This window comes from Lissotriton helveticus, chromosome 12 (assembly GCF_964261635.1).
Source record: "Lissotriton helveticus chromosome 12, aLisHel1.1, whole genome shotgun sequence".
NCBI lineage: Eukaryota > Metazoa > Chordata > Amphibia > Caudata > Salamandridae > Lissotriton > Lissotriton helveticus.
In genome coordinates this window covers 128408370-128435251 of record NC_136073.1, presented here as the reverse complement: position 1 = coordinate 128435251, position 26882 = coordinate 128408370, and the positions used below count along the sequence as shown (strand labels likewise).

Here is a 26882-nt window from a genome sequence, read left to right as displayed (position 1 = left end):
TAAACACCATGCAGAGATACATACTCTACTAACAGACGAGAACCCGGACATATTTTTCTTATGTGAAACCTGGCTCACGGACGATCTAACCAGCATCCCCAACCTAACTCTACCTGATGGATTCTCTATGACCTCCATCAATAGAGGATCAAGGGGTGGCGGCATCGCCGTCATTTATAAAACATCTTACACCTGTACTTTCGTAAAGGAAGACATTACGGGTTGTGAAGGCGCACGGTTTAAAATCACCACGAGCCCTCATTTCTCCCTCTCAGGCCTCTTTATCTATAGACCTCCGGGCCCCTATTCGAAATTCATTGAGGAACTCCTAGAAATAGCCCATGCCCTGATCACTAGCTCCGCTAACTTTACGATCTTGGGGGATTTAAACCTCCACTTTGACGCCGTTTCAGACCTGACCATTAGCAATCTCTTAGCGGACCTAACAGCCTTGCAGCTGACCCCTATCATACAATCCTCTACACACTCGGCTGGTCACTTACTCGACCCGGTCTTCACGAACATCCTAGAAGCCAAAGCCGACCCTCCTACTCCTATGGGATGGACGGACCACTTCCTTGTATCCTTCGTGATTCCGGCAACTACTCAACCTAACAAGACAACATCCACCGCCTGCCTTAGACGGCCCTGGCACAAGCTCCAAAACATAAACCTGCCTGCCAGTTTAGGAGTACCTAATTTTGAAAGCACGAATGACATCAACACGCTATATGCCTCCTTTCAGGAATGGATCACCAAAGGTCTGGATACCATTATTCCAGCGAAATGGACGAGAGGACGGAACACCCCCTCGAACCCATGGTATGATAACAACCTAAAAATTCTTAAGAAAGAATGTAAAAGAATGGAGCGCAACTGGAGGAAGGAGTATAGGGACACCGACAAAGCATCCTACTTGATCACACTCAAGCGATACCATAAAGCTATACGCTCTGCCCGTGCGTCCTTCTACGCCAAAGAAATTGATTCCAACCCCAACCCCACAAAAACTATTTTCAAATTGGTCCAAAAATTACAAAACGGCGGCAATCCTGCCAGAGGCATTTCCTCCACTCAGCAGTGTGAGGACCTCGCCACCTTCTTTACAGAAAAGGTGAGAAAGATCTATAACACCTTCCCACAGAACTCCTCTGTTCCTGCCAATCCTCTCCAGATCCCTGCCAAAGGCCCCGGCCTCACTTTTCTGCCGCCCATCTCACATGAGGAGCTAGCTAAACTCTGCAGAAAGGTGAAATCCGGCGCCCCCTCTGACCCCATGAGACCAGCCCAGTTTCTGGACTACCTGGAATTTTTTCTTCCCTCTCTGGCCATGCTCCTTAATCTTTCTTTCTCTTCTGCCATAGTACCCACTCGTTGGAAACAGGCCTGGATTACCCCCATCATTAAAAAACCCACTCTGGACCCCACAAAGCCGGAGAATTACAGGCCCGTCTCACTGCTGCCCTGGGTGTCCAAACTGGCAGAAGCCCATGCGACTACCGTACTTACTGCCCATATGGCCGAAAATAACATCTTGGACCCTTCCCAACACGGGTTCAGGCCTGGCCACAGTACGGAGTCCACCCTCCTCTCCACTACCGAACATCTTAGGATGATCTTGGCCGCCGGTCAGAGTGCTGCGCTGATATTACTGGATCTCAGCGCGGCCTTTGACACGGTGTCCCACGAGATCCTATTGAGCCGCTTGGAGGGTATCGGGATCAGGGACAGAGCACTAGAATGGTTTCGATCATTCCTCTCGAGCAGATCCTTTCGTGTGTCTGCCCCCCCTTTCATCTCCCACTCTCATGAGATTAACCAAGGAGTACCACAGGGCTCTGCCCTCAGTCCGTCCCTCTTTAATTTATACATGCAGCCCCTGGCGGCACTGGCCAAAGTATGGGACCTCACGCTGGTGTCGTATGCCGACGACACACAGCTAGTCATCACCCTAACGGAAATGCCCTCTACCGCGGCCACAAAATTTAGGGACGGGCTGGCCGCCGTTGCCACCTGGATGACTCAAAATTGCCTACAGCTGAATGCAGGAAAAACCGAGGTACTACTGCTAGGCAAGAACCCCAACCACTGGAGTGACCACTGGTGGCCCCCTCTGTTAGGACCTACCCCCCCTCCCAAAGCCCTTGTCAAAAACTTAGGAGTATGGCTGGATTCCGCACTTAATTACCAAACCCACACCAAAAAGGTAGCAGCGACATGCATTGGGTTACTGAGAAGCCTGCATCCCATTCTAGGCTTCTTTGACCCCAAAACACGGCAGCTCGTTGTCCAAGCCACCATCCTGTCCCGTCTGGACTATGGGAGCGTTCTACTATTAGGCGCTAACAAATCCAAAACTACTAGGTTCCAGCGAATACAGAACTCTGCGGCCAGAGCAATTGTAGGCCTCCCCAGAAGGTGCTCCGCTAGAAGCACCATCCAGAGACTACACTGGCTTCCGGTGGTAGCTCGCATACAATTTAAGGCCCTCACGACTGCTTTTAAAATCTTGAATATGGAGGGCCCTGAACTCCTTCAATCACTGCTTACTCCCTACACCCCCCAGCGCAATTTGCGCTCGATAGGTCAACATTGAGCAGTGGTCCCCCGCACAAAGTTCAGCCGCATCGGAGGTCGCTCCTTCAGACTCCGGGCGGCAAAACTATGGAACTCCCTACCCCTCCACATCCGTTGTATCGACAACCTACTCACTTTCCGCAAAGTCATTAAAACCCACCTCTTTTCATGTTGGTAGGTCCCTTCTCCCCTCCCTCACCCCAGTAGGTTGTGCTATGGTTCTCAGCGCCGGGACGCCCCGTTGCTGGGGCAGCTGTCGCGCTAAAAAAAAAAACATAACATAACATAACATACAACTTTATGTTGTTCACAGGGCCTACCTCCCGCCAGCGCTCGTCAACAGATACTTCCAGCGCGCAGATGCGTCCTGTCCCAGATGCGACGAGCTGGACACGGGGGTCCTTCACATGCTGTGGAGTTGCCCCAGGTTAGGCTCCTACTGGAGTATGATCGGTGAGCAGCTGCGCAGCTGTACTGGGCGCGTTATACCCCTGGATTGGCCGGAGTATATTCTACATTTATTTTGTAGGCCGCCTCAGGATAAAGTGACGTCTAGATACCTGGACCTAGGCCTAGTGGTGGCTGTTCACCTGCTCACAAGGCGCTGGAAGGCGCGCGACCTGCCACATGTACAGGCGTGGACCTCCTCCTTTCTGGCGTGGGCCTGAGCGGAGTGGACGGCCTTGCGCAGGGAGGAAACAGTGGGTATCCGTTTGACACCGAAGGCTGACAGCTGGGAAGCCATGCTTAGAGCCTTGCAGCAGGCTGGTGAGACTGGGGACACAGGGGAGATGGAACCTAACCAGTGCCCGTAGAAGGCGGGGTGTGCACAGTGGCATGTTTCTACCTAGTAGTTATACAGACCGTCGTCACTCTACAACAGTGGTATGCAGGTCCAAGGAGCGGACCAAGGAGCGGACCTAGCAATATCTGGGGGGACGCTGTGCGCGGGAGGGGGGTGGGGCTGGGGATGGGGTTGGGGTGAGATAGGCATGGAACTGTATGCTATCTTTATCAGTGCTTATGCCGCTTCTGTTCATTACATGTTTATTTCCCATCATTGTTGATTTGTAGTTCTTGTATAAGTGTCAAAGTTCTGTGCAAAACTGGTGCAGCGAAGATCCACCCTGCACATCTTGGTAACACACATTCGCTTAGCGGGTGGGTAGTCATGGACTTATCTTGTGGCAGATGCCCGGTAACCTCTGATTTGTCAATAGTATGCGGGATAATCCTCTCCCACTCCAACCAGAGACTTGAATGCCTGCATGGGAGGTGTATGGGATTTTTGAACGATGCCTGGCATACCTGCTTACTGTTTGCTTATTGTTGACCCGTCTCATACAATGTATTGTCTTTATATGAAAATGCCAATAAACAGATTTGACAAAAAAAAGAGAAGCCCTTGACAGCGTAGCTCCACTACGAATGAACAAAACAGTGAATAGACCACAGAAATCTGCACCTTGGTATAACGACGATTTGCGCCTAGCTAGGTCAGAGTGCAAACGGCTAGAGAGGCAGTGGAGGATAGCTTTTCTTAGTCAGGCAAAAATGGAATACCATAAAAAGCTGAGAAACTATCATGGCCTTATTAGGCGGGCCAAAGCCACTTACTATGCTGAGAGAATTGGGGCGGCGGGAAATTCCACAAAGGAATTATTCAAGATCTATAAGGAGATTTCCTCACTTACATCGTCTACCTTTCCCACAGAAAGTTCTGGGGAATTCTGCGATCGCATTGCGGGTGTCTTCTCAGAAAAAGTTGGAAAAATATACTCTTCCTTCCCAGGAGAAAACAAAGCGGGTGCAGAGTTTGTGGAACCAATTGGTGGTGTTGCGGGAAATCAGAGGTTGGATAGTTTTATTACCCCTCCCTCTGAGTCGCTCTGCAGAATCTGCAGCTCTGTAAAGTCTGGCTCACCCAGGGATCCTGCCTCACCAAAACTGCTTGGGGAGAGTATTGCCACTCTTGAGCCGTATATCAGGCATCTTTTAGATGTATCATTTAGTATGCACACGGTGCCTGATAGCTGGAAGCAGGTTGTGGTACTGCCACTTCAGAAGAAGCCTAACATCAGCATCGAGAAACTGGATAACCTCCGACCTATCTTGGTGCTACCTTACTTGGCGAAAGTGGCCGAGAAGGCTGTAAATCTACAACTTATGGCCCATGTGGAAGAAGCTAATCTTCTTCATCCCGCACAGTTTGGGTTCCGGTCACTCCACTCTACGGAGTCGGCTCTACTTATGGCCACTGAGGCCATTAGGCAGGGAGCTGATGAGGGGCAGCCAATGGCCCTCTTTATTGTGGACCTGAGCGCCGCCTTTGACACTGTGGCACATTACAACTTGCTGCAATGTCTGAATAAGGGCGGTGTCTCAGGCGCGGCGCTGAAATGTATACAATCATTTTTAACGGATCGTAGTTTCCAGGTAAGACAGGGTGCCCACTACTCTAGAGCTGTGAAACTGGATCAGGGTGTGCCGCAGGGCTCTGACTTGAGCCTCACCTTATTTAATTTATATGTATCCCCAGTGGCGAATATTGTGGAGGGCTTTGGAATCCAGATCGTGTCATATGCCGATGACACTCAGCTGGTGATCTCGCTATCACGGGCGCCGGATCAGGCTGCCTCCAACTTCAGAGCATGCATTCAGGAACTTGCCTCCTGGATGGCCAACAACTGCCTGAAGTTGAACGGTAGCAAGACAGAGGTGCTCGTGGTGGGGGGCCCATCTGTGTGGTCATCGGCATGGTGGCCATCCTGCTTAGGCCCAGGCCAGACGCCGTGCGCCCAGGCTAAGAACCTGGGTGTCTGGGTAGATTTGGATCTTATATTTGAACATCAAATCAGACGTGTGGTGGGGACATGTTTTGGCGTCCTCACAGGTCTGCGTAAAACCATGGACCTTCTTCACAAAGAAGCTAGGAGGACGCTGGTGCATGCTCTTGTCACCTCACGGTTAGATTACAGTAACATACTGTATCTAGGGGCGAAGGTCAAGAGTCTTGACCGACTTCAGGTGTTACAGAATGCAGCTGCTCGGCTGGTCCTTAGGCTTCCAAGAAGGGCTGCTTCTAAAAGGGCCTTGGACGCTCTTCACTGGCTTCCTGTCAGGAAGAGAATTGTGTTTAAGGCCCTTTGTACGTGTCACCGCATTACTCAGGGCACTGGGCCGAGGTATCTTCAGAATCTCATCACTGTCTACAGGCCCGTCCGGTCCCTTAGATCTATTGGGACTGGCCTGATGGTGATTCCAAAAGTCAAGAGAGCCCTAATGGGTGGCAGATCCTTCCGGTTCTTGGCGGCCAGGAGCTGGAATAAACTCCCTCTTGAGCTTCGGTTAGAACCTTCTGAGACCAGGTTCAGAAGAGAGCTGAAAACATACTTGTTCCTTCACTAACGGCCCAGGTCATGGGTTGGGTATCGGGGCTCTAGTATCATCCCACTTACTACAGCGCGGGGACACGCCGGTGGGTGTAACCAGGCGCTTTACAAGCTCCCTTAATAATAATAATAGTAGTTCTTTGTGAAGTACATGAGTTCTTGAACAAATCAATATTCAAACAAGGGGAGGTCCCTGACTGCTTAAGCCGATTTTCCAAGAAATCGTTGTGACGTTTTGGTACAGGTGGAAGTAGTCATGCCTGTATTTGGACTGCATGGGCTATGTCTAAATAAGGGAATGATTTCTATGCCTATATTAGGGCAATGTGAATTGCACCTATATAAGGGCATGAATCGGGAAAATTTGCTTGGATCCTAAAACGCCATACAACAATAGCTCCTAAGCGGTAATTGTTGGGCTTGGCCTTGTCTCCTTTTTAGGTCTCGGCTAGAAGCGCGCGAAGCGCGTTCTCGCCAGAGAACTGTAGTCGTCGGCTCAGCCGACAATGAGTGGAGACAAGAGATGGCCACGCTCAGATTGAGAAGCATGGCAGAGTCGGATTCCGACGCGCGCCTTGGGATTGGATCGCACGTCGACACACGCCTTGGTATTTGGTCGCGCGCGTGAGCTTCTGCCGTAGACAGCTCACGTCGCGCGGCTTGTATGTTTTTCAGTTTCGTTTTTACTCGTTACTCGTGCGTGTGGCCGGTGGAGAGGAGCCGAGCGTCGGCGCCCGCGGAGGCATTGCTAAGCGCAGGGGGAGACAGCGTCCCGGATACCACCCTGTTGACGTGCACAGAGGAGTCGGAGCCCACCCTACTGTGAAGCGCTCTGATGCCTTCGGGTAAAGTCCGCGCTATAAAAAAACGCATAAATAAATAAAAAATGAATTTGAAAAAATCCTCCACGGCGGGGGCGCATTCTTGCACGCGCTCTGCCCTCTTGGTCTCCCCACTGCTCTGCTCGTTTCCCCTCTGATTGGCTGGCTGCATTAAAGTAGTGCCCATTGTGCGAGAAGACAGGAAGACAGGCGTCTGGCGTCTTCCGGCATACACACAGTTACACAACCCCGCCACTGGGCCTCGCCTGCCACATAATGTAGACATGCATTGGTGTAGAAGCTGTGCCAGGGACTCTGGTGCAAGCAGGGGCACAAGACACCCTCAGCTCCGTCTTCGGTGGTAAAATTAGCCTTAATTAAACACGTGCATAAAAAGGAGATAAGGTAAGTGAAAAGCACAAATGCACAAACGAATGAGCAATTACCAAAATGAAAAGCGTGTTCTCCCTCCACAGGCTCCCGGGCTGCGTGGGCTTGTTTCGCTTTTCATTTTGGTAATTGCTTATTCATTTGTGCTTTTCACTTACCCTATCTCCTTTTTATGCGCGTGTTTAATTGAGGCTCATTTAATTAAGGCTCGGTGTGGAAACGGTGCCATGGACCCTGTAATGTTGCTCAGCCAAGAGTCGCCCTGCATACAAGAGTGAAAGGGAGCCGACACACACCGCTTCTGCAATTCATTGTCATGCGCGACCCGAGGCTTTGGTTCTTTGACACCACGCTTGTCACCTTGGAGCCACGCCATGTGTGATCTCTGCTTCCTCAATATTGTGGTGTCCGCTACTTGCTTTACTTCCGCATACTGATTTATGCAGCAGGAACATTGATTAACCCACTTAGGTATGTATGGAGAAATGCGCGAGTGAGCGACACGCCTCTTGCAAATGAGTGCGCACCACTGGTCCACAGCGCGGCTCAGGGGGGACTACAAATGACTTACAAAGAGTGCAGCAGCCAGGTAGCCACGGAACCCGCCCCGCAGCCTCGGATACCTCTGTGTCTACTGGCCATGGGCATCCTGTGCTGGCCACAGCTGCGGAGCCCGGTGGCAGGTAAGAGGGGCATGTGGGGTGCGGTGGGCGCCAGCTCAAACTGAAGTCTCACTATCTCTTAGACATCTGGCTAGTAATTCAGGAATAGGCCAGACATGGGCAAAAATAGCTAATGCAGTATACTTGTTTATTAAAAGTTACAGAAACAATATAATTACATTTTCGTTGCTTATCTTGTTATTGCAGTTTCTAAACCAAGAATGCTACAGGTTGTAAAAACAAATCAAAAGCGAGATTAAATTACATTTTTTTTTAAGTGTCTACCAAAAAGGTGGTTAGAAAGAACACATTTTACAATACGCTAGATGCACTGGTTCCATTTTTTATACAATCTTTATATTTTAGTTTTGTGTTAAACTTAACATAACATTTCGGCGTGTCCCAAATATTGCCATCATTCAATCTCAGTGTCATATCCACCATGCCATTTATTTATGTTTTAAAAACCAAAACATAAATTTCATGAGCAATGCCAATAGCTCTAACTTTAACAAAACAGTTTGTATTTACAACACGGTAGCAGGTGCAAATGCAATAGGTCCCGCATTTGCGAGCGATTAAGCTATTGGCATTGTAAATGACAATGCCATTTATTTATGTTTTAAAAACCAAAACATAAATTAAAAAAATGTCATCAGCAATGCCAATAGCTCTAACTTTAACAATGCCAAGATCATTGCATTGTAAATGTTTGTTTATAGATTGGGACTATTGTCGAGTGCCTCCAAGATTCTAGTATTCTGTTTATCAGCCTGATTTCCAAAAAGAGAGGTTGCAGGATATCCGCCCAATCTTCACTCTTCGCTTTGAACAGGGCAGGTGGACTGCCATTGGGACCTGGGGCTCCTTCTTTCCTCCCTTTGGCAATCTGCTTTTTACTTAAGAGTGACGGCGGGCGGCTCGCTGCGCCTGATGGTTTGTTTCCTGTGGCTGGGAGCTCCTGCTCCCTTATCTTAGTTATACTTGCTCCAGCTTGACTCTCTGGGATCCAGCTGTTGTCCATTTTTGCTCCTGCATTTTCTATTTGGTTATTGAAGTGGGTAGCAAGAAAGGTTATCCATTTTGCTTCCGGAATATGAGACCCTATGCCCTTATATTGTGGGTGCATTATCCCATTCACAATTATCCAAAAGCGGGCACTGTTGTTACAATTTGTGTTGTGTAGGAGTTTTACCCAGATTTCATTCTCGCGGTCTCTCTTAATGTTACATTTCAATCTTTTTAGTACTGCCCTTTGGTTATTCATGGATGCTTGTGCGCTAGTGTTCCCTGTGGATCTTCTCAGCTTACGCAGAGTCGAGTTTATTAATTTTTTGAGGGACTTCAGCTGTACTCTCTGGTCTTTCGGAATTTTGTTTTTTCCACATGCTTTCCGAGCATTGTCTTTTGTAGGGAAAGTATCTTCAAGTTTTTCTAGTAGTATGGCAGTAAAATTTCCCCAGTAGGCAATTTGATCAGCAGTGCTGGAAGCTTGCAAGTTAAAGAGTTGGATTGCAGCTGTGGCCTGCGAGTTTATGTTATTTGTCGTACATTTGATCCTTTTTAAATTTGAGGTGTTAATTGCCCCCAAGGTTACATCTGACCTAATTGATCTAGGTGTGGTGGCTGTTAGTTGAAATTCCTGGGGCGATGGTCACTATCGCCCCTGTGGGAATGTAGACAAAGAAAAAAGAGACGCCCCTGTGAGAATGTCGAGAGCATGTGGGTGCAAAAAAAATAATAATTACATGAATAAAAGACCTGGAGGCACCACTAAAGTCAGCATGTGTTGTTATTATCAGTTTGAGTGTGCATTCTTAGTATGGCTGGTGAAAAAATGAATGTTTAGAACATATCAGAAAAAAGAGAAAAAAAGTTGGGTGTAGTGTAGACGTACACTTGAAATCACTTGCTTTGGTTTCATGTAGGATTCAGGCTATTCCAGGGTATGTTCTCATTTAACCCAGGCACGTTCGTGGAAAGGCGATAGATCCAATGCTGCTCCTTAAGTAATAGAGTCCTGTAGTTTGGCTGGGTCTGGCTGTTGATATCTTCTATCACAGTCCAGTGTAGGTCATTTGAGGTATGGTTTGCTTGGATGAAGTGGTCTGTTAGTTTGCTAATGATTTTTTCTACATCGGATGATGCGTCGATGTTCCACAATGTGGGATCTGACTTTGCAGCTTGTCATGCCTACATACCGTAGGCCGCATGTGCAGGTAATCAGGTAGATGACATTGTTGGAGTTGCAGTTAGTGTGGTGAAGCTGTTGCCATGTTTTACCTGTCTCCAGATTCAAGTTTCTGCTTGCTTTTGTAAGGTGGCAGACACTGCAGTCACCGCAGGTGTAGTGACCTATGAGGCCTACGAGCCCCCATGCATCAAGAACAGTGTTAGGTGCTGGAGTTCCGGGTATAGGGTTTATTTATTTATTTATTTTCTTGTATAGCGCAGGATTCAACCCCCGAAGGGGTATCTCCACGCTTGCGCTTTTGATACAGATGTTAGACTGATAACTGAGTATTTTAACTGCCAGCAGATTAGGAGGTCGAGTATAGGTGGGTTTTAAGGAACTTCCTAAAGGATTGGAAATTGGGATTTTTCTTTAGGGCAAGTGGAAGTGAATTCCAGAGAATGGGACCTTTATAGTAGAGGGCACGCCCTCCCTGTCTTACCCTCCTAATCCTGGGGACCTGAAGCAGTTGCTGATTACTTGAACGCAAGGAACGTCCAGGACTATAGGGGATGAACTTGTCCGTTAAGTATTTTGGGCCTGACCCAAAAAGACATTTATGTATGGTACAGCAGATTTTGTATTTAACCCGCTGCCGAACAGGCAACCAGTGAAGACTGTCCAGAAGCGGGCGGGAAGGAGTCCTGGGCAAAACGTTAAGCACCAGTCTTGCCGCGGTATTCTGGACCACTTGCAAACGATTTAGTTGTTCCTCATTGGCCGAGATGAGCAGGCCGTTGCAGTAGTCCAGTCTACTGACCACCAGGGTCTGGACCAAAGTCTTTCGATGATAATCAGGCAGAAATGGGAAAACGCGTCGCAGGAGTCCGATGGTATGGAGACACAAACCGGCGACTTGATTGGCATGTTCTTTAAGCACCAGTGCCTGATCCAGACGCACACCAAGATTTTTTACAGTCTGTTTTGGACTCGGCACTGGCCCAAGATCTAAAGGCCAACATTCTGGGGACCACAAAAGCGGGGCCTCTCCAAATAACATCACCTCCGTTTTGCCTACATTACACTGGAGGCAATTTGTAGCCATCTAGTTTGAGACCGCCCTCATACCATCAGCAAAAGATTTTATTTTTGCTGGAGTGAGGGACTGGAAAGGGAACAGAAGCTGGGTGTCGTCAGCATACGACACCGGGGTGAACCCGTATTCTCTCACAATGTCAGCCAAGGGGGCCACATACACATTAAATAATGTAGGGCTTAGACATGAGCTATGTGGCACTCCCTTGGTGAGCTCCCTAGAGATGGAATGAAGGGAGCCCAATCTGACACCTTGTGAGCGGCCTGTGAGAAAACTCTCCACCCAGGACAGAGCCACACCCTCTATACCCACCTCCCGCAAGCGGCCGAGAAGAATCTCATGTGACACCGTGTCGAAGGCAGCGGACAAATCTAACAGCACCAGAATCATCGAGCCCCCTCCATCTAGTGCCATCCGGATCGTATCGGTCACTGAGAGGAGGGCAGATTCGGTGCTGTGATTGGGTCTAAACCCCGATTGAGAGGAGTCCAGACCCCCCGCTGCCTCGATGTATTTTGACAAACAGGTGTTCACATGTTTCTGGGCCATCTTGCTGAAGTATGGCAAAAGGGAGATGGGTCGGAGGTTGGAGAGATCTGTCCATGGGTGTGCCGTGTTCTAACGAATAGGGTTCACCACCACTTTCTTCCACTCCATAGGTACCCGCCCTTCCTTGAGAGAAAGGTTTAGTACAAATTTGATCTCAGGTCTAATCAGAGTACTCAAGGGAGCAATCATTTTGGCGGGTAAAAAGTAAGGCGGAGACCCAGATTTTATATGACTGATAAGATTGGAAAAATCAACATCATTAATTGATGGAAAGGTGGTAAATGAATGGTTACCAAGTATGGATGATTTGAATGGAGCAGGAGTACTGTTCATATGGCTGGAGGCTTTCATGATTTTATCATAGATCATATTTATTTTATTCTCAAAAAATAGAGAGATGTCATCACTGAGAGACTGGGAAAACTCATCTGAACTTTCAACAGGCCGTCGGTTTTACAAAGGCCTGTAGTATTTTATAAAGTTCCTTAGAGGAATTGCCTGCCTCATCAAGTTGCTGGATAAGACTGTTCTTCCTTTCCAGCCTAATATTTTTATAATAATTCGATTGGGCCTCTTGATGTGCCTTCAGGGGAGACTCTGCCACCGTCTACACCTTACCGCCTGGTTGACACCAGACGGTCTCGAAGGCTGCCCGCTTTTTTGTATGCCAATACTGGGCGTTCCCATTTCATGGTGCCACTGTTTATTATATGCCAGTTTTTGTTAAGTATCTTGGCTACTTGATTAGAGGCCACGTTGTAGGTAGTGACGCAGGTCAAGCGTGTCATGGTGTTGTCCCGTGTGGTGTCCTCTAGGAGGGAATTGCTTTGTTGGTTGGGGGCCCTCTTCTTGGTGGAGTTAATCATGTTCTCCTGGTACCCGCATGCTTGTAGTTTGTCCGCTAGTTCAGAGGATTGCTGTTTTTAGTCTCAGGTGAGACTGCAGTTACGGCATATCTGTAGAAATTGGCCGTATGGCAGGTTTTCTCTGAGGGACCTTGGGTGGAAACTACCAAACTGCAGTAAGGAATTGCGCAATTTAGGTTTGTGATATGTGGTAGTCTGTAGTTTACCCTCTGTTGCCTCAATGTTTAGGTCCAGGAAGGCTATCGTGAAGTTGCTGGCACTACTAGTGAACTGTAGGAAGGGGTCCCGCTGGTTTAGCCACGTCAGTAAATTGTCGGGGATGTCGATCAGCCCTGTCCAGATCATAAGGATATCATCAATGTATCGTCGCCAAAATTGGATATTGATGCTGTATGGGTTGGCAGCTGCCAGGATGTGTTGTTTCAACAAACTGGTATACGTAGAGGCCAACTACCCTGGGGGTGAAAATACTGCCCATAGACATCCTGTTCGTCTGCAAGTAGAACTCTCCTTCGAATTCAAAATAACTATGTTTAAGTGCTAAGGTGGCGCACTGCAGAATAAATTCCCTCCGTGTCATGTGCTCCCAGGTGGTTTCATGGAGCATGTTCCTGAGCATTTGTAAGGTATCGTCATGTGGAAGGCTTGTATAGAGACTCTAGGGCTTGCATATAGACTATTGATATCCAATCCTACTAGGAGTTGGACACTATGGTCAAAATCAGTATCCTTGATGAGGTTCAGGAAATGTTTTGTGTCCTTTATGTAGGTGGAGGACGCTTGGACCATAGGGTTTAAGAAAAAATCACAAAACCTAGATAGCGGTTGAAGGAGGGAATTTATCCCTTATACTATCGGGCGTCCAGGTGGTGGTCTTGTCTCCTTATGAATTTTAGGGACTGTATAAAAATACGGTGCCCCTGCTTTCTTAGCATAGAGGTAATCAGCCTCTTGCTTGGAAATATGGTTGTTGGTCTCCACAGTTTCTACCAGAGAGATGATGGTGTCCTTCAGGGTGGTAGTTGGGTCTTCTTTCAGGCGTTTGTAGTTACGAGGGTCGTTTAGGAGCCTCCTACAGTCAGTAGTGTAGTCAGTCTTGTTCTGGATGACTGTCCCTGCTCCCTTGTCAGCTTGTTTAATGACAATGAGGGGGTTTTGTTGGAGGCTGCGTATGGCCTCTCTTTCTTTAGTGGTCAGGTTGTTGAAGAGCTTAGGTGGGTCAAGGTTTTCAATTTGGTGATAGACGGCCTGTTCGAAGGTGGTGATTTCCACAGGGATGCAGGCGGGGAGTGGGCAAAATTAGGATTTTACTTTCAGTCCTGTCTCATTGGTTTGTGCAATGGATTCCGTTAGTGGTTGTTTTTCAAAAAACGCCTTGAGTTTTAGCTTACGGAAGAATTCAGCTAATTCCACATGGAGTTGGAATGCGTCCAGGCGTGTAGTCGGTACGAAGGAAAGGCCTTTGTTGAGAACATCTTCTACTGTGGGAGACAAATTGATGTTGAATAGGTTGAAAACCAGTGACTGTGCATTATGGTTATTGCTGATTATCTCATTCCTCTCGTTCCTGGTAAGGGTTCCCTGGTCTTGCTCCTCGTGTGGGTGCCTAATGCTCCCCCTCGTCTTACCAGTGCACCCTTTGATTGTTCTGTCTCCTCCCTCGTGCAGGGCGGCCTCGTCCTAAAAAAGGCGCCCTCTGTTTTGGTTGGAGAAATGATTGTTGTCCAGGGGGGTACAATGGTGGCTATCCGAAGAAGGGGTTTTGTTGGGGATGATTGAACAGTTCTTATTTCAAAAAGGCGGTTACAGAATAAAACACCAAAAATGTGTTCCAAGAGTCATAGTCCCTTCCACTCCACTACCCTATAAATATCATCTGGTGTCTCCGTGCACGCAAAGTGGCTTGCAAAGAAATGCATTAAAGTTGTCTTCCCCCTTCAGGGGTGGAGTTAGGGCGGTGTGACTGGTGCAGCCACATCAGGCTCCGATCTGAGGGGGGTAACATCCTTTACGACGCAACTTTCACTACGCAGTACCTTTACAACGCATGTTTTACAACGAAAGTCATTACAACGAATTGCGCTGGGGGGCGCTGCAGGATAGGGAATAGTTTAATTTACTATCCAAAACCTTCCCTACTATCCACGGGGACTGGAGTTGGAATAATAAATTAAACTATTCCACTATCCACCTGCGTTGTAAAGGCATGCGTAGTAAAAGCATGCGTTATGATGATATACATCCGAGGGGGGGCACTGTGTTTAAAAATAACTTATGAATCTTATGGCAGTACTGTAGAGTTCTTTGTGTGTCCAAAAGTTTTCAGGCAACCATAAAAATGTCAGGATAACTCTGGTTATTTATGTTCCTGCTGGAGAGAGATCAGAGTTTTGTCTAGTGGCAGTTTAGACTCAACATAAAGTAGCACAGAGGGTTAATGTGAGTGCTGCAAAGAATGTGTACCTACCATGCAGGCCACAGAACTGAGTGTGAGGGAACGATGAGTAGCACTATAAATAAAATAAAATGTATATCAGGGAGGGACTATGGAGAGATGAGGGACCCTGTTGGTGGGCGGTAGTGAGGGTATCCATGGAGAAGGAGGTGGGGGGTGCCAGAAAGATTGTTGCACTGGGCTCACCATTGTTAAAACCAGCCCTGCCCACCCTAATTCACACACACATTCACTCTAATATGCACTAACGAAGATATTCACACGCATTTACACATACACACACATTTACACATACACTATCACAAGCTCAGACGTGCAGTCAGGCATGGACAGACACTCCAGCATAGACGCAAGGACACACCCTGGCATGTACACGCATATTGCAGTTTAGCCAGCCCAGGGTCAGTAGCGCAGGCCTAAGTGGTCTTACTTTTTGCAGGTCGGTGCATGAACAGTACTAATGTTTTTCTGTGCATCTTGGGGCGTGTAGTGCTGATGTTATAATGAGATAAAAGAGAACTACAAATCTCAAATGAGATGCAAAGTGGGCGTTCTGTGCAAAACAATAGAGAAATGTCGCTAATTGACATTTCTCCTATTATCAAGCTTCATGCTAACCCTGTTAGAGACAAAAAAATCATTGCTAACCACGATTAACGATGGTTTTTTAGGTCTGCTAATTTTCAGACTTGTAATCCAATGGGAGGTGGATTACATGGCTAAGTCCACCATGGGCTATCAACAAGGATATCCCTATCCTTGTAGTTTTATCGCTGCATTACCAGCAATAACCTCCCAAAATACAGCTATCGCTGGATTTTTTTATCGCCTAGGCGGTTAGCGTTGTTAATAACATGATAACCAGCGCGATATTATCCAGCGATAGCGGGCGTTAAAAAAATTAACGCTAAGCGCCCTTAGCGTTAATTTTCCCTCTTCCTTGTTAATATGCCCCAGAATTATAAAATTCTGCGTTAAGGTGAGTACATTCTGACTACTTAGGGTCGGTTTGTAGGTCTCGCCTCGCCTTGTTAGGTCTTGCATCGCCTTGGCTACTCTATTGTTGTCGCTTTCATTTGTGAAGGGAGACAAACCATGTGAGCGCCCGGACAGGTGATGTGCACCCGCATGGTATCTCCCACCGCGTGCTTGATTTATTACAGCTCGGCTGCTCGCTCCCTCTCTGCATGCACGCTGTTTGCCTGCTCGAGGTTGCTTTCACTTTTGTTGCCAGCTCGTTTTACATAGTTACAGTAAAGAGTCACCCAAAATGGCCCACATGAAGCATTAAAGTGTCACACAGAAGGGGACTAAAACATGTAAAGTGACATTGCATTTCTACAGCGTGTCCTACCTCTGACGAGGCGTGAAATGCCACACATAACGATGTGTGTTATGCATGCACTGAAGCGTTTACAAATGGGAGCGGCAACAGTTCTTCCTGCTATGAGGCCCCATCCTCTGGGCCCTCACCCCAGCCCTCATGACTCTCGGCCAATCCGTCCCAGCCCTCGGTCCCCCTGTAGGACTCTAATAATCAGTGCTTTAAATGGGCCGGTACTCACCGGTACGGAGTACTGGCACTTCTCATTTTTATCGCTCTGAGTACCGGCACTTCTCTGCTGCCAAGGAGAGTACTGGTACTCATCAAAGGTAGGTTTATTGTTGCTAGTGCTCACGAACACGGACGAGGCTGTCTGACAGCCAAAGCACCCAAGCAGAGCCACCTCTAAACTATTCGGCAGGGCTCCTTCGCATAATGTCTGGCGTTCCCCACCACGCTGTGTTTGACAGAGCAGGGGTCCATTCAGGCCCTGTGCTGTCAATCACATTCACACCATGGGGCCTCATTTATAAGGCTGTGCGTCACTTTTACGCCGCCGGTGCGTCACTTTTTGTGACGCACCAGCAGCGTAAAAAATGTGCCTGTTGCACCATATTTATAAAGTGACGCATCTAGGTAGATGCGTCACTTTGTAAACCCCAGCGCTACATTATACCTTTGCCAGGTATACTGTATACAAGGGGGGGCGTTCTGACGCAAGAAAGGGTCATAGAAGTGACGCAGTGAAATCTATAAGATTTCACTGCGCCACTTCTAGGACACAAATGCATCAATTTCTTACGCCTGCCTCACAGCAGGCATAAAACTGACGCAAGCTCTTTCTCATGGGGCTTGCCCCATGTGAAAGGACACATTGCTGGAGTTGCGTCACTTTTGTGACACACTCCAGCAATGCGTCACTTTTGCGCCATACAGATACTTCAGAAATACTGACGTATCTGTAACTCCTTGTGACATGATGCGTCATATTATAAATATGACGCATCCAGCATGTCGCAAGGAGGGTGCAATGAAAAGTGACGCATTGCTGTTTTCACGCAACAATGCGTCGCTTTTCATAAATGAGGCCCATGGTGTGTATGTGTGCACACACTCGAATCCAGGCATCCCATGGACAGCAGAAATAGCAGCAATTAAGAAAACCGCGGGAGATAAGGGGTGTAAAATGGCCTTTATCCCACCAAAGTCTTTTGAATGAGTGTCTGTCTGCTTGTGTCTGGGTGTTTGCCTGCTTGTTTGCGCATGTTTGTTTGTGTGTGAGTGAGAAGCAAGTGAAAGAGGGAGAGAATCCAGATACTAGGGAGGTATTTTAAAGGACATTCTGGGAATGCTTACGGTGAGTATTGCTGCATGTTTCTGTGAGTGCGCACTCAAGAATATATAAATATTCGGCCACATAGTAGAAGTGTCTTAAATGCATTGTCCTTAGCCCCGCCCCTAGCCCCGCCCACTTCCTACACTTATAGCTCATTGTAAGAGTACCTGCACTTATTTTTTCCCATTTAAAGCACTGCTAATAATCCCTCATCCTGTGCTTGGGAGTCCTCTGGGTCCGTGTACCTGGCGGTGACAAAAACCTGGAGGCGGTGACTTGTACCTGTGGTGGTGGTGACGTGTCCCTGGCGGTGATGACGTGCACCTGGCGGTGGTGACATGTACCTGGCGGTGACGTGAACCTGGAGGCGGTGACTTGTACCTGTGGCGGTGGTGACGTGTCCCTGGCGGTGATGACGTGTACCTGGCGGTGGTGACATGTACCTGGCGGTGACGTGAACCTGGAGGCGGTGACTTGTACCTGTGGCGGTGGTGACGTGTCCCTGGCAGTGATGACGTGTACTTGGCGGTGGTGACATGTACCTGGCGGTGACGTGAACCTGGAGGCAGTGACATGTACCTGGCGGTGATGACTTGTACCTGGCGGTGATGACGTGTACCTGGAGGTGGTGACATGTACCTGGCGACAGTGACGTTCCTGGAGGCGGTGACGTGTTTCTGCCACGGTGACGTGTGCACCTCCTGGTTTCACTGCCACAGTGCCACTGTTTGGGGATAGGCAGCTGTAGACACCCCCATCAAACCCCAATACACCTCTATCGTTGCCCCTCCTGAAGGACATATGATAGTGTCGCCTTAGCCCGGCCACTCCTTTGACATTTCATCCGCGTGGCACTAGGCGTCTCACAGCGCTAAAAACAAAAACATCTTATTTAACAAGGCTTTCTGTCCCCATTCAGAAGGTGAAATGTGATCATATTTGGGGGCGCCTTGAAGCACGGTGATGAAATATTGAGCAAGATGGGTGAATATAGGGCAGGCACACCAAAGAAGTGAAGTACAGAATTGGAGGATATGTTTGTAGCTCAGTCTCAGAAACCTCCCATGGCTTGGAGATAGAGCTGAGCGGAAAAACCGAACTAGATGACAGGAATGTGTAACTAAAGAATACTGCATGGGTAGGACCAGTGAGACCACATATATTGCGTATTGTGATACTGGTTCGGCAGGTGGGGATATAGCTCAGTGGTAGAGCATTTGACTGCAGATCAAGAGGTCCCTGGTTCAAATCCGGGTGTCCCCTAAAGATATTTTTACATATTTTTTACAAATTTTTTTTTGCAAAGCTTAAACAGAAGTTCTTTGCTGCGAAAAAGACCAAATTAAAAGAACACACGCTTTTTGGATCATATTTCCTAGAAGTGACCAACAGATTGAAACATTTAACTTTTTCGTTACAAGCTAACTAAAATTAAGGCACTTTGTCTGCTAAAGAGAGAGAAACACAGAAGGTGAAAGAGAGAGAGAGAGAGAGACCCATAGGTCGGATAGAGAGATCCCAAGTCAGCTTAGGTAGCTAACTCACAAACTATTCTTAAGTCCCAACACAAGCTTTTAAGAGTGGATCCACCCTTTTACAGCACCAAAGACAGACGTTCTTTTTAATGTAAGACTTCTCTATTCCAATGCTTTGAAGGTTTGTGAAATCTGTAAGGTTTGCTGATTAATAGAGTACTAGAAATCTAATTTAATAAACAAATTTAAAAAGAGGCACGCACTGGTTCTGAAAGTAAGTGGTGAGGGTCCCTGTCTACAGCAAGAGATTGTGACATTTCCACCTTTCCCCTTTAGGTTACATTCTCTGGATCTACCTGAAAGGACATGTTGAAAACATAACGAAGAGTGCTGCTCTCTGTATTTGGATTAGTGACAGCCATGTGACAGTGGGAGGGTGGGTCCCACTATCCACGAGCCTTCCGTAGAGCACCACTAACCTTCTGAAACATTTCCTTCGCACCCCTTCAGAACCTTTGGATTTTTGTTGAACATTTATGTGTCAAGTGTGCTGTAGAAGTTACCATTTGGTGATTTTTTTTCTCATTGTGAACCCCCCACAGCCACCAGAACCTATTAGGTAAGTTCCCCAGCTAATATTGCTTCAAAGCTGCCCCGTTAGTATCCCTGTAAACAGCGGGCAGTGCGATGGTGGCCCAGTGGTGCACAACCTCTTTAGAAACATTTTGGGCAATTGCACACATTTGTTCATATGTTGACTAATTAATGAATTCGTTTTACAAATTAAGCACTGCCTAATAGCAACTCCAGTTATATATAGAACTCAGAGAAGATAGAAGGGAAAACCCTTGGAGAGAGGAGAGAGGTGGAGGGGCAAGTGGGCGGACACTTGATTTCGCCCAGGGCGCTGGCTAGCTTAGCAAAGGCGGCCTCTGCCCCCACATGGACACACAGGCTGAATCACACTCTAGTCAACTTTATCTTCCATCACCTTGTGTCTGTACCTGCTACTCCCATCGAGCGTTCCTTTTCCTACCAGTGGACATTAAGAACCTACCGTCAGATCCAGGGTTGCCTCGTGAAAGCAACTAGTGGGCTTGCTTCCCTGCAGATAAATATGTATAAATACCAGTTTTGCACCAACATTTAATTTAGGATAGGTGTTTAATTGTTTTACGCCCAGCCGTACCTTGCACGTTCTTCTGCCTGCACCTGTATGCTCTTAAATGTGCATATTAACAAACAGGAGCTGGGGCTGGGCTGTCAGTGTGCACACAGCACAGAGCAGGGTGTTCCTTGTGAGTGAGTGACTCACACTGTGCAGTGAGACGGCACAGTGTTTAACATCCTGTATTCCTGTACGTCCTGTTTTCTTTCTATGACTCACTCGGACTGGCGCAATCCTCTCTCCTATTAACTCTCCGCCCAATGAACAAAAATAATGGATATTCTAACCAGAGGTGTGTGATCTTACTCATTGTATAAGCTATTGCATCAACACTCGGAAGACGTGGCCCCATAGCTCAGGGGTTAGAGCACTGGTCTTGTAAACCAGGGGTCGTGAGTTCAAATCTCACTGGTGCCTCTTCCTCCTTTTTCATTAAAAATAAATATCAATATCTTTTGTAATAGTGGATATCGATAGACATATTCCTTTCAGACTATGCCACTTCAGCTCAGCAGGGCTGCAGCAATGTTCACTTTGGACCAGGACTGGAGTCCCTCAAATAAAATGAAAAGGTAAATACCCTTCTCTCCTCCAAGCAAGGTATTTGTTATGTCCATGATAGACCTTATGATATTGTATTCTAATAAAAAATGAACAGCTAATTTGCCAGGAAGGGGCTGCTGACCTCCCCCTGACTACATCCACGAGGGACAGCCGTCACCTGCAGGGCACCTTCAGCTCACAAGGTAATTTTGGGCATTTAGGGCGTTTAAATAAGTTACATTTCTTTATTTTGCCTGAACACAGTGACATTTTTAGGTCGAGCCTGGGCAGCACATGTGCTGCCCTGCAAGGCATGCTGTATTGCGTTAGGGGCTTGTAGCTCCGCCCACGCTCCACCCATATTTTTATTGGCTTGTGTTATTGTCCACTGTAAACTGTGGCTGTTCATTTGTCGTAAGGCTTAGTAGTTCCTCCTTAGTACCGCCTTGTCTCATTTTGTAACATCCCATAGCGACCCCCCCTGTTACGTGTGTTGTTACTCGGTAGGCTTTAATTACATCCTCCAAACACTATCTTCTCAAGTAGTTGTGTCCTGCCAGTTGTTGCAGGCAGGACACGCTCTCTCCAACGCTTTAAATAAAATTATAGCATGCTTTTCCAATGCAATAGGTCTCGCATTTGCAAGAGTTTAAGCTATTGACATTGTACATGGCAATGACTTTTATTTATGTGCACTGCTTGCAGGTTTTCAATGCACATAAATAAAAGACATTGTCATTTACAATGCCAATAGCTCTAACTTTTGCAAATGTGAGACCTATTGCATTATAAATGCTTGTTTTACTTGTTTTTCCAGATTAAAATAAACAGTCCCTGTTTACACAGCTCTGCCATTCAAGGTGGTTCCTCTGCATTGAACTCATGTTATGCTGAAAAGTTGTATTCTCAAAGACTATGACCTATTTTCATTAAGTGCACAAATCCGTGGATGACTCTCCTTTCGGATAATACAAAATAATCAATATTATGGACTCAAATTAATGTTTTCACTGCTTTGAACTAAAGAAAGAAGTGTTTGTGTTTAAAGTCACAAACCAGTTTACCGCTTGGGTAGGAAGTGCTTATTACTGACTTTGCCCAGTAATTCAACTGATAAATGACAGCTAAAAAACAAAAAAAGGAAATATATTCCATAACATAATTTCCCAACTCACGTAAAGCATGTAATTTGCCCACCGTTTTATTTCTAACTGCATAATTCATTAAAAAAAATAACTCCACTGCAGAATGTAAAACGCGTTTTCATGCGTAGTAGGAGTGAGGGATGTTTAGAAATGTGATCGGAAAGGGTTAAAATCAATATAAACTAAAAAAAAAAAGAAGAGGGTAAAAAAAAATAGGGCTCGTCCGGGATTTGAACCCGGGACCTCTCGCACCCGAAGCGAGAATCATACCCCTAGACCAACGAGCCGAAACATGTTTAGTTTAAGGTCTGATTTTTACAGATGTTCTCAAGACGTGCTGTGCAAAAGTTATTCTAGGTCATGATTTTGTTCACACTTATGTACAATCTGCTTAATTTCTGTAAGTGACTCCGAGAGGGTGAGCAACGTTGCTGTCTTTTAGCACCAAGATCAGTATCACTGTTGCCCCTCAGCCACAGGGCGAGTGTGATTGATGGCTCTGGGCGACAGGGTCATTTGCATAACTGCCTCTCAATGACAGGTCTCACACTGGCTTTAGGTCACACGACCAATGGGAACATTGGATCTCAGGAACACCACTTCCTCTCAGGGATAGATTCACAAACATATATTTTTGTTACACTGCAACGCGGCTGCTTGTGGATAGGTTTAGTGACGAGTGTTTTCCACTGGCAGTGACCTGACTGTAAACTCAGTGCTAAAATCAGTTAATCCACTTCCTGTCGGTGTACTCACTGCCTGTAGTGACCGGCCAGTGGTGCATCCGTCACTGACTTTTAAGAATCAGTTATCAACCTCACCTGGGCTCAGTGACAGAATGTTCTTCTCGAGGATCAGCAATCTTAACCACACTTAAATCACCCCGACTAACACACTCGGACTGGTTTCATTTCCAGCAGGTGAACTGCCACGAATCACCGACATCCTCCAGGTAGACAAGGGGGGAGGGGGCACTGCGCCCGCCACTGCAGGGATTTGTCCTCCTGTGAGACCACCCTGCCCAAAGTTGTACCTTCACCGCATTTCACTAAATAGTTATATAGAAAACTGTCTTCTGTGTGGAATATGCACAAACAAAAATACATTCTATCACAAAAAATAAAGTATAATAGCTATCGGCATCTATGTAGACGAGGTGGCCGAGTGGTTAAGGCGATGGACTGCTAATCCATTGTGCTCTGCACGCGTGGGTTCGAATCCCACCCTCGTCGGTGTTCTTTTGATTATCCCTATCACATAAATATGTGTTGCCTTTGAAGAATATTAATTTTTAAAACAATGCTAACAGCTGACCACTTTCCATGTCGGTGCAAAGAAAATAGACCTCGTTTCCCGCCGTATCTGCCTCACTCGACACGCCCCTTTAAAGTGGTGCAAACACCTTGCAACATCCTGTAACTGGGGAAATCACCTGATTTCTCTCTGCCTGACACATACAACTTATCTGACTGGCAGTGTCACCTGGTGCTCATGTAAAGCCAGCCTTTGGGCCGAGCTCGCGCTATAGAAAACTGCAAAAAACAGAGGGTCTTATTTACAAGCCCCTTGCGCCAAAAGTGCTTCACATTTAATATGGGAAAAGGTGACGCACTTGTCGCGCAAGGGGCTTGCAAATAAGCCCCAGAGTATTCTATTGAGAAAGGTGTAGTTTACTCTTCAACCATGGTGCATGTCGCCAACAACCAATCTCTGCATTTTTAGCCAATATCATTTTTCATCCAGGTATTGTAGGGCCTATGTTACAATTATGACACAGAAACAACATTTCCCTGGACGAGATGTGTTCTTAGTTGCTTAAAAGGATAGACGAGTTTTGTGATGGTGTCACGCATAAGGAGGACCACCGGTCCGCTATGTAGTTCAGGCGCGGTCTTGAGTCACGCACTGATTATTACTTCGACTTGCATTGGACAGTCGCCCGTTCACGTCTTGCACTGCAGCTCATGGGGACCAATGCACCCATCATTTAAATCCACCTTTAACTTCATTATCATAAACAGGGGCGGATTGGCAAGGCGGGCATTCGGGCATGGGCCAAAGGGCCGGTGCCTCAGTGCCCTCTGTGGGCCGTTTTTTTCTCCCCTGTCCCAGTCTACAGAGAGTGGACTAGGAAAGGGGAGAAAAAAAACCGGCCCACAGAGTGCACGGAGACAGACAGAGAAAATGAAAGCAGCCTCGCTGTGCGGCCGGACAGCGATTGTCAGCTGTGGCCTCTCCTTCACCCCTGCCCTGCCAAGCAATCAAGCTGAGGCTGGGCTGGGGAGGGGGGATTGTTTGCAAGAATCGGCCTCCCTGGGGGCCAGGTGTTTCTCAGGCCTTTGAGCCATTTTCACCTCGGCCCCCCCTGGGGCCCATGCAGCCCAGAAACGGTGTTGGTCTTAACACCTCGCCCACAGCCCTTCACATTCAGGGCATAGTGGGCGAGGAAGAATGGGTCTTGCTGTGGGGGCCAGGTGATGTTTGGAATTTTTTAATGTTATTTATTTATTTATGCGATTTTATATAGCACGGACTTTACCCGAAGGTGTCAGAGCGCTTCACACTAGGAACAGCAATAATACATGAGGAGAAAAATTACAAGTGGACAAATTCCAAAAGCAAACGTTAAGTTACATGAATCAAAAGTGACAATAGTGAGCAACCAAAATACATGAGGTAGCAATCGATACATTACAGGAGGAAAAAGTGATATGTGTGCAGGTTACAAAAGCGTACAAAGTACAAGTAGAGGTATAATACTGCAATAAATGGCAGACACTCCAGCACAAGAACAAACGTTACGTAGGCAATGGTGGCACTTGTGCAAGTATCTAAAGCAAACAAAAGTGAGAGGTAGCATACAGTGTGATACCAGAGAAAAGTGACGTGTGCAAGTTACAAAAGGGTACCATACACAGGTACAAGGGTAACACTACAGTAAATGGTAAATACTCAAACTGCCAGAACACACTGGGAAGGCACTTCCCATGCACCCGCTTCACCTCAGCCTCCCCTCTGGTGACCTGGCTACCTTGGATGACCCAGAAAGCTGTGTTTTGTGCTCCCCTGCCAGGACATTTTTCCGAGGCCTGGAGGGCTGATTAATTTACTAATTGCAGGGGCCTTACCTCTGTTCATGTGCTCCTGAGCTGAAGGTCTGGGGAGGGCTAAGTAGGTTAGTAATAGCAGGGGCTTTGGTGCTTTTCAGGTGCTTCTGTGCTGGAGGGCTGGAATAATTTTGTTACAGAAAGGGGCATTGCGATTTTTTTTAGTTGCTCAGCATGTAGGCCATTGGCACCTTGGCCCTGTGTCCTGTGCAAGAACAGTATCCTCCCACTTTCATTCCTTGTCTGTGCAAATGGTGTTTCATGAAAGGGCACGCCCCTTGAATGTGGGCCAGGCCCCTTAAATATGGGCCACGCCTCTTGAATGTGGGCCACTTTTTTTCGTCAGTGCCCGGGCCGAATTGTGATCCCAATCCGACCGTGATCATAAAGGACGTCTTAACCTTTCGCATATTCTGCAGACCAATTCAATCTTCTCGTTTTCACTCTGGCCTAAATCCCTACTCTACTGAGGCTTTATTAGTCAATTTTTAAACTCATTTTTCACTTGTCAATCTTTCCTTTACAGTGCTTTCAATTTTTGCACTTAAATGGTTATCTTTCTTGACGGTGGCAATTCCATAAATGGCCTCGAGCCGTTGCTGTGCAACACCCAGTAAACAATGTCTTGAAAGCTCACGCCCTGCTACGGCAGGTGAAGTGCACAGGATAGAGACCAGCCTGTGAAATCACCCAAGAAACAGACAAACACAGGTTTATGTATAATTTAACGTGTCGGGGTTACTGTTCATACTGTCACTATATGTCTCATGCATGTAATTTAAGCTGAGGTACATTTAAAAAACTAAAAGGGACACGTCCCTGGCTGGGCTTGAACCACCAACCTTTCGGTTAACAGCCGAACGCGCTAACCGATTGCGCCACAGAGACTGCGTGTTTTCTTTGCTGTCCTAAAAAAACTGTCTGTGATATAGTATTACGTTGTGTGCATTCAAATTGTTGGCTGCACGACTCAAATATGGGCCAACCTGATGCAAATAGCCGTGATCCTGCTAAAATAAGAACAATCCAGCTCAAACCAACAGACCACATCTGCACTGAACTTGACCAAAAGCCAATTTATTAGTTGTCTAGAAAATATAGATGTATAGAAGTTTCTGTCATGCTATGGCACAGCAACGACAGGGCCTGTGTCTGGATAAACTGGACCAGTTACAGCTTCGAGCACACCTGTGAGGAGCAGTTTAAGTCCTGTGGCCCAATGAGCAAACACTGCCCTCATGATAAGTGTGGCCAGAGGAGCAGAGTCAATGATAATTTGCCTATGACCCACCAGCTGATTAGTAATACATATTGATTTATTGTTACACAGTATGGGGTAGATTTACAAGCCCCTTGCGCCACTTTTGCATCACTTTTTCCATGTTAAAAGTGACGCAAAAGTGGCGCAAGAAGCTTGTAAATCTACCCCTGTGTCTCTAACGAAATTGACAACAAGGAAAAGCATGACTGTGAGTTGCACCGGCTTACTTTATTGATCACAAACAAACTATGGGCATATTATCAAGAATGGCGTAAAAATTATCGACACTTTAGCGGCAGTAAATTGCCGCTAAAGCAGCGATAGTGGGCTTGATAATATGCCCTTGTGAATTCCCATAGAAGCCCATGTTCTGGTGTGAAAATGGGCTTCTATGGGAATTCACAAGTGCATATTATCAAGCCCATTATTGCCGCTTTAGCGGCAGTTTCCGGCCACTAAAGCAGCGATAATTTTAACGCCGTTTTTGATAATATGCTCCGATGTTTTAAGATAGCTTAACGCGTTAAGGCACCTGATCTATA

At 46.9% G+C, this 26882-nt stretch overlaps 5 non-coding genes across 5 annotated transcripts; 3 read left to right on the top strand and 2 right to left on the bottom strand.

Moving 5' to 3' along the window:
• Window positions 1–18832: 18832 nt before the first annotated feature.
• TRNAC-GCA (transfer RNA cysteine (anticodon GCA)) lies at window positions 18833–18904 on the top strand. Its single transcript has one exon. It is a non-coding gene; the product is annotated as a tRNA-Cys (tRNA).
• A 1724-nt stretch (window positions 18905–20628) lies between these two features.
• On the top strand, window positions 20629–20701 carry TRNAT-UGU (transfer RNA threonine (anticodon UGU)). Its single transcript has one exon. It is a non-coding gene; the product is annotated as a tRNA-Thr (tRNA).
• Window positions 20702–22187: 1486 nt separating this feature from the next.
• TRNAP-CGG (transfer RNA proline (anticodon CGG)) lies at window positions 22188–22259 on the bottom strand. The gene has a single exon. It is a non-coding gene; the product is annotated as a tRNA-Pro (tRNA).
• Window positions 22260–23122: 863 nt separating this feature from the next.
• On the top strand, window positions 23123–23204 carry TRNAS-GCU (transfer RNA serine (anticodon GCU)). Its single transcript has one exon. It is a non-coding gene; the product is annotated as a tRNA-Ser (tRNA).
• A 2689-nt stretch (window positions 23205–25893) lies between these two features.
• TRNAN-GUU (transfer RNA asparagine (anticodon GUU)) lies at window positions 25894–25967 on the bottom strand. The gene has a single exon. It is a non-coding gene; the product is annotated as a tRNA-Asn (tRNA).
• Between the last annotated feature and the right edge of the window lie 915 nt (window positions 25968–26882).